The sequence below is a fragment of the Aquarana catesbeiana genome, linkage group LG02 (genome assembly GCF_042186555.1).
Source record: "Aquarana catesbeiana isolate 2022-GZ linkage group LG02, ASM4218655v1, whole genome shotgun sequence".
Taxonomy (NCBI): Eukaryota; Metazoa; Chordata; class Amphibia; order Anura; family Ranidae; genus Aquarana; species Aquarana catesbeiana.
In genome coordinates, this window is record NC_133325.1 from 119,508,832 (window position 1) to 119,517,863 (window position 9,032).

Sequence of the window (9,032 nt, forward strand, 5' to 3'; positions counted from 1 at the left end):
CATCTTACAGAAAAAACCATGGTCCGCAGAGAGCTTTGAAAGCATCAGAGGGATCTCATTGTTAAAAGGTATCAGTCAGGAAAAGGGTACAAAAGAATTTCCAAGGCATTAGATATACCATGGAACACAGTGAAGACAGTCATTATCAAGTGGAGAAAATATGGCACAACAGTGACATTACCAAGAACTGGAGGTTCCTCCAAAATTTATGAAAAGACAAGAAGAAAATTGGTCAGGGAGGCTGCCAAGAGGCCTAGAGCAACATTAAAAGAGCTGCAGAAATATCTGGCAAGTACTGGCTGTGTGGTACATGTGACAACAATCTTCCATATTCTTCATATGTCGGGGCTATGGGGTAGAGTGGCAAGCCTTTTCTTACAAAAACATCCAAGCCCGGATAAATTTTGCGCAAAACACATCTGAAGTCTCCCAAAAGCATGTGGAAAATGTGTTATGGTCTGATGAAACCAAGGTTGAACTTTTTGGCCATAATTCCTGTCAGAACTATTGGGATTAAAAAGAATTAATTCCTAAGGCCTTTATATCGTATATTTTTCATATATATTTTATGACCAACTCAGAAGCCATATTACTTCTATATATTTTTTTTTTAGAGGTTAACTTAAGTTCATTGTCTTTGAAACTAAAGCTGGCCATACACCTATAGATTATCTGAAGATTTTCTATGGTTAGATGGAAAAAGTGGGAGATTCCTCCATCCACACAGTTTAGCGAACATGGAGAAATCTGTTGCACTTTTTCCATCTAACCATAGAAAATCTGCAGATAATCTATAGGTGTATGGCCAGCTTAAGAAACCCTCACAAGAGGGTTTGTAAGAGACTCTGGGCTCCTTGAATGTCAGCCTGAGTTGTAAACTAAGAGCCTCAGACACATCATATAAGGAACTGAACAAGAAAAAAAATGTGGGTTAGGTTTTAAATACGACTGAACAGAAAAACATTTATTTTCTTTCTCTTTTCATGATTGAGAAAGGGGAGTGGGTCTCATTCACAATTAAATTCTGAAATGAAAATGGTTCCTTTATAAATAGTTATATTAGCTATAATGCCAAATATATAAGTACATTATATTGAAGTAAGTATATGCATGATTAGGTGAATAGTTTTACATATATTGGTTTATGTATTTTATTATTAATTTTTCTTCCATAATATATTCATAATATATTGTTTGGATATTCATAAAACCCATTAATACATCTACTGTATATTATTATGATAAGGGTTGCAAATATGGAAGCCTATGAAAAGTTTAAAAGTATAGAAACTGTATATGAATGTGATGTCTAGAAGTTCTATTAATGGGGATGTTTAAGAATAAGCCATTATACTCCTAGTTAGAAACATGGGGTTCTACATTACCTAATTTAAGGAATTTAAAGATAAGGTAATTAGTGTGGGTATATTTTTTTAAAGTAATAAATCTTATAAGTCACCGCTAGGTCTAGATTTGTCACATAAGTGACATTTCAGTCTAGTTTATGGCTTTCTGTTAAGCTAAAGTCAAAAGGTTATGCAAGTATTAAATAAAGTCAATTCTAATACAACACCACCCTTTTGGAAATGGTGAATAAAGGAAACTACAATTTTCCCTATAAGGGTTATCCAGTTAATGACGTGTGTTTTACGTTACTCATGACGTGAAAGGCATTTCCACACCCACATTCTAGGGTGGATATAGACTGGTTACACATTAGAGTGAGGAGGCTGAAAGAATTTGGAGAGGGGAGAAGATCCTGAGTTTTGAGACGGAAAGACGAGAGGAGAAAAATAGAGTGCAAAATGTAGTAATGAGGATTATGTAACTATGCGCCCATCAAATGCCGCCACTGTGCCATCAGATGTCGCCACTGTGCCCATCAAATGCTGCCACTGTGCCTATCAAACTCTGCCGCTGTGCCATCAAATGCCACCAGTGTGCCCATCAAACGCTGCCAGTGTGCCCATCAAACGCTGCCACTGTACCTATCGAAGTCTGCCACTGTGCTCATCAAAGTCTGCCACTGTGCCATCAAATGCCGCCACTGTGCCCATTAAATGCTGCCAGTGTGCCCATTAAATGCTGCCAGTGTGCCATCAAATCCTGCAACTGTGCCATCAAATGCTGCCACTGTGAATCCCCCCTGCCTGCTCGCTGTCTGCCCAGCACTTACCTGGTCTCAGTGGGGCAGCAGGTGACGGCCATGAGCGGGGTCCTTCATGCGTCTCCTGCAGTCCTCATCTCCCGTCCTCTCCTCCTGATAGGTGACCAATAGCTGCGCCTATCGTTTCAGCCAATCAGGTGACGGGTAACAGACCCGCACACCTGATTGGCGGAAAGGCGGTTCAGTGTTAGGAAAGTGAATATTAATTCACTTCTCTGATACACCTGGGTGGACTGTGAACGCCAAGCATGGTACTCGTAGTTCACCTAACTTGAAGCCTATTAGAGCCTATGGCTCTAATCAGGTGCTTCAAAAACACCCCCCGCCGCTGTAATTCAGGTGTCCGGTGCCCGAAAAGGGGCCGGACACCTAAATATGGGGGTGGCAGCGGTGGCCATGGATAGATTCATGCTATGCATGAATCTATCCATTGGTCATAGAGGGAGGGGTGGCTGGAGAGAGGGGGCGGCACCTGTGCGCCCTTATGGATGCACTGCCACTGATAAACACATGCACATACATGCACACTCACATACATACATGCACACACACACATACATGCACACTCACATACATACATGCACACTCACATACATATGCATACATACATGCACACACACATACATACATACATGCACACTCACATACATACATACACATACATACATGCACACTCACATGCATACACACACACATGCAGCACACATATAAACACACATACAGTAGATAGTCTTATAAAAAAATGGCAGACCTTCTTTACCTTAGCTCTTCCTGCCGGGTACTGCACTGTAGGGGGAGACAAAGAGCACAGCACACACTGTGCTTTCACTTTGACAAGCTCCCTGCACAGACAGTGTCGATTACAGTTTGGCTGACGATCGGGGAGCTCGGTCTCATCCGCCCCTGCCGTTCCTCCTATCGAAGAGTACAGGGGGCCCTCAAGGGCCCCCTGCAGCAAGGGGCCCAGTCGCCATGGCGATCTCAGCGATCCCTATAATTCTGCCACTGATGAGGATCAAAGAAGTCCTTTGGACATCCAGTTGATACTTCTCAAACAAAAGAGTATTAAGCCATGGTAAAGTATTAATGTTTTTATTTTACCTTTTGGGTAATTGAAGTTGTTTGAGCATATGCTAACCCAATCAATATTGGTAGTTCAGTTTTTGAGTGAATGGAATTCTAAGAGTCCTTTCACGCTGGGGCGGGGGTGTTGTCGGCGGTAAGCTTTACCGTCGGTATGCGGCCGCTAGCGGGGCGGTTTTACCTCCCTGATAGCAGCCGAGAAAGGGTTAAAACCACCGCAAAGCGCCTCTGCAGAGGCGCTTTGCCGGCGGTATAGCCGCGACGTCCCATTGATTTCAATGGGCAGGAGCGGTATACACTCCGCTCCTTCACCGCTCCAAAGATGCGGCTGGCAGGACTTTTTTTACCGTCCTGCTAGCCCATCGCTCCAGTGTGAAAGCCCTCGGGGCTTTCACACTGGAATGAAAGCAGCGGCACTTTTGGGTCGGTTTGCAGGAGCTATTATTAGCGCAATAGCGCCTGCAAACCGCCCCAGTGTGAAAGGACCCTAACTGCAGTACGAATTTGTTTCGCTTTTAAACCAAGGGAGATACGTATCACAAAACTGACTTCAAAGTCTTAGAAGTAGAGAACCATAGATTCATTCTAAATGTATTTTTTAGTTAAAAATGAGTCTTGGTTAAATTACCAAGTTTGTATGTGGTTAACAAAATTGTCCATATACTGTAAAAGAGGGTCTATTTGTTTTGAGAAGAATCACAGGTGTTAAAGTCAACACCTAGTTTGTTTACATAAGTCTATAGAGCCAAGGAAAGCTATTTACTATGTATAAGTTTGCTAAGTGTGGAAATATGACATGTTGTAACAAGAGCTTGTGGTAAAATGTATTATCATCTGTATCATCCATATATTTGATATTTGAAAGTATATATTTTTCTTTTTGTATATCACCAATTATATCTGATATTATTTTACACTGAATTTTAGTTAATAAATATATATATATATATATATATATATATATATATATATATATATATATATATATATATATATATTTGGCATATTGTTGTACTCACTCGTCTTCAAACTAGCATGGATAAACAAACTTGAATTAATTGGTTGTATTGTGGAAAAATGTGAAAAACTCCTTAAACACAGATTTTGCATAATTCCATAAATATAATACTGATTTAATATTTTAGTATAAACTTCTGACATTCCAAAAGATATGTCTGGCGCAAAAACAACACTGCACATCACCAAAAGAACACCGTACCCACTGTGAAGCATGATGGTGGCAGCATCATTCTTAGTCAAGATAGAGGGAGTTAAGAACAGTTCCAAATACTAGTCAATATTGGCACAAAACCTTCATGCTTCTGCTAGAAAGCTGAACATGAAGAAGAACTTCATCTTTCAGTATGACAACGACCCCCAGCATACATCCATATCAACAAAGGAATGGCTTCACCTGAAGAAGATACAGGTTTTGGAATGGTCCAGGCAGAGCCCAGACCTGAATCCGATTGAAATTCTGTGGGTTGATCTGAAGAGGGCTGTGCACAGGAGATGCCATCACACTCTGACAGATTTGGAGTGTTTTTTGCAAAGAAGAGTACCATGCTGACAGACTCATACCCAAAAAGACTTATTGCTGTAAAATCAAAAGGTGCTTCAACAAAAGTAATAAGTGGATGTAAACCCATTCTCATCAATTATAAAGTACTGCCATAGTGCTGAACTATAAGGATATACATGCCTCCTGCATGTATCATTAACTTTCAAATATCTCCCCTTTCTCTATTTGGAGCCCCCAAAAACTCCGGATTCAGTGGGCGGGTCTGTTATCTGGCACTCAGTGGGCGGGTTGTGACGCCGGCAGACTCCCCGCCCACCTCTATACTCCCCTTGTCCAGAGCACGCACAGGAGAGGCAGAGTGCGTTCTGGGTAAAAGCAGAGCACGCTCACGACCCCCTGTCACTTCTGCACACATGGATGTCCAGTGACAGCGGGTGCAGCGGGGAGAGCTGTGAGCACCGATCCCCCTGCATGGCTGTTCATCATCTGCTTCTCCTTCTCTCCCTCCCGCGGCTTTCACCTGAAAAGCCATGCAGGGAGATCGGTGCTCACAGCTGTCCCCACCTCACCGATCATCCCTGACTGTCCTCCTTGTCTTCCTCCTCATCCAGCGCCCATGTTCTCCTCCACCCCCACCCTTCTTCTTCTCTGGTCCCCCTCTGTGTTCTCCTCATCCGCCGTTGTGTCTTCCTCCAACACTCCCCCAGCCAGCTTCCCTCCTTTCCCGCGGGATGGGGGGAATCTGTCAGGAGGGAGAAAGGGGCCAGTATGTAATTTACCAGCCCCTTTATTTTCTAAATGGGACATATTGAGTGTTCGTTACCGATCACTCCTGTGTCCTGTGATATCTGAGCAGAGTAACCTGTGTATTACTCTGCTTCAGTTTATGAATGGAGAGGAGCCTCTGTCTCCTCTCCATTCATCTTCAATGCAGAGAAAGGGACTGGGGAATCTGTGTCCTCTGTCCCTTTCTCTGTCTCAAAAGGGAGATGTCAGGTGTCTCTCTTTAGACCCCTGACATGTCATTAAAGCCCCCAACAGGGCTGATAAAAAATAAATAAAAAATAAATACATAAATATTACAAAATAAAATTGACATGGTCCAGAGCCCCAAGCCCCCCACCCCCAAAAAAGATTGTGAAAAAAAATTACGAACAAATTAACATAAATATAAATACATAAAGATAAAAAAAACTACTAACACCATCCACTGTCCTACTGACACCAACCACTGACACCGACCACTGCCCTACTGACACCAACCACTGACACCGACCACTGCCCTACTGACACCAACCACTGACACCGACCACTGCCCTACTGACACCAACCATTGACACCAACCACTGCCCTACTGACACCGACCACTGCCCTACTGACATCAACCACTGACACCGACCACTGGCCTACTGACACCAACCACTGACACCATCTTCCTACTGCCCTACTGACACCGACCACTGCCCTACTGACACCGACCACTGCCTTACTGACAAACAAAATGCAAGGGCTGCTTTATTGTCTCTGAGAAATGAAAAAGTGTGTGCCTGGCTTGGCAGGGTGACAGATGTACCATTATACTTAGCGGCCTCTACGGAGGTACCGCTTCACAATTTAAGCCACGCCCACATTTGGCAGCTGCTGTATCATGTCTGCACTCTCTGACCAACTCCTGTATCATGTCTGCACACTCTCTGATCAACTCCTGTATCATGTGGATGGATATGGAATATGACAGGATGGAGATGTTTGGGTCATGATTAGAGAGCTATGATTTGGGTAAAAGGTGGGGATGGGAAAAGACATCATGGTGCAGGCTGGAGAGGATGACTTTATTCAGCGTGATGTTTGTACAAGAAAATCTAGACTTGGTGTGAGCAGTCAGGTGACAGGAGTAGGGACTTGGTGGGAGCAGTCAGGTGACAGGAATAGGGAATTGGTGGGAGCAGTCAGGTGACTCGAGTAGGGACTTGGTGGGAGCAATCAGGTGACTCGAGTAGGGACTTGGTGAGAGCAGTCAGGTGACACAGGTAGGGACTTAGCAGGAGCAGTCAGGTGACACGGGTAGGGACTTGGCAGGAGCAGTCAGGTGACTCGTGTAGGGACTTGGTGGGAGCAGTCAGGTGACATGAGTAGGGACTTGGTAGGAGCAGTCAGGTGGCATGTGTAGGGACATGGTGGGAGCAGTCAGGTGATAGCAGTAGGGACTTGGTAGGAGCAGTCAGGTGACATGTGTAGGGACTTGGTGGGAGCAGTCAGGTGACACGAGTAGGGACTTGGTGGGAGCAGTCAGGTGACTTGTGTAGGGACTTGGGAAGCAACCAGGTGACACGGGTAGGGACTTGGTGGAAGCAGTCAGGTGACATGAGTAGGAAGTTAGTGGAAGCAGCCAGGTGACATGAGTAAGGACTTGGTGGAAGCAGTCAGGTGACACGGGTAGGGACCTGGTGGGAGCAGTCAGGTGACATGGGTAGGGACTTGGTAGGAGCAGTCAGGTGACTCGTGTAGGGACTTGGTGGGAGCAGTCAGGTGACACGAGTAGGGACTTGGTAGGAGCAGTCAGGTGACATGTGTAGGGACTTGGTGGGAGCAGTCGGGTGACACGAGTAGGGACTTGGTAGGAGCAGTCAGGTGACTCGTGTAGGCTATGACAGCACTGTTACTGATCATAATATAAAGTATGTCTAAACCAAGAGCCTCCAAACTTTCTAAACAAAGGCCTAGTTAACTGTCCTTCAGGCTTTAGGGGGGCCAGACTTCGACCAATGGGATTAGAAAATGCCTTGGCATTAGTGGAAGTAAACAGTGCTTTCTCATTGGTTTTAGTGGGAGGGATAGTGCCCTATTGTTGGTATCAGTGGGAGAAAAAGTGTTTTATTGCTGGTAGTTGGGGAGGAATAGTGCCCCATCATTGGTGTCATTGGAATGAATATTGTTCTATCAGTGTCATTGATAGGAATATTGTCCTATCGTTGGTGTCAGTGGGAGGAATAGTGCCCCATAATTGGTGTCAGTGAAAGTAATGGTCCCTCAAGAGCTGAATAAAGGTGAGCAAAAGGCCACAGTTTGGAGACCACTGGTCTAAACCATAGAAAATAGCAGGAGAGCTGTCAGCAAAGTCTGTACACTACAAGGGACTAGTAAACCTTAATTTTTCACCTGGTCCATAGAAGCTCACCAATCTTTTAAAGATTCTCAGATGTCAGGGTCTTAGGGTAAGTTCTAAAGCTGGCCATAGATGGACAAATTTTTTCAGATTCCTCCATCCACATAAATTAGGTGGATGGAGGACTTCCCCTCTGCCAGGGCATTGTATTCTGACAATGGGACTTACCACTGTCAGAATACAGTTATTAGCAGCTGTAGCCACCGATCGACAAATGTTTTCCAACATTCCTGTTTCACAGAAGTCAATCTAATGATTGACTTCTGTTGAGTGGGTGCAGCAACACATAGATCGAAGTTCAGTGGGTTCCTGCTGAACTGGCTGAATTTTGACCCATCTATGGCCAGCTTAATCCCTTTATCCCCTTCCACAACAAGTGCTGAAGGAGTTGGTCTAGTAGTCTGATCAAAAGAGTTGAAGTAATAAAAATAATGAATACAATATTTATTAATATGATTCCTAATACTCCTACACAAGATTACTCTATATCCCTAATACAAACCTCTTTAAACTGATCAACAGCAACCTCTCCAGCTGTCCATGCTGACAAATCTCTTGCTACCTGTTCTTGATTTAGACATAGTTTACTTTACGCTCAGTAATACATATTGTCATAATTAACACCCCCAGGTGCCAGTGAGAGGGCCTCATCAATATTTTGCTAAAGACCCCATGGCCTGTTGTTACACCCCTGCAGACATTTAGAAGGGGCTTCTAGCAAAGGTCCATGTAAGTTTATCCAATGGCAATGCTTGTCCATTCTTTGTACAAGAACCCCTTTATTGTCTACAAGGAAACCATATATTTACTTTTTATCATAGCCTTTACATATAGGGATTCATTTCACTACCCTCTTTTTACATTGCACAATCATGTAAGGTAAGCTGGGCAAACAATTTTACCAACTACGAAGACACCATCATCTGACCTTGACATATTTCCTTTATGTATAATACAATCTTGTATTTCTGAAATAGGAGCTTAGCTTCTGTTCTCATTAACGTAGTACAGCAGGAAATATGGATTATCATTCATACAAATGCATTTGCTAAATTCGTTGTAGTCTACAGATATGTAAACACAACTCACGTCTG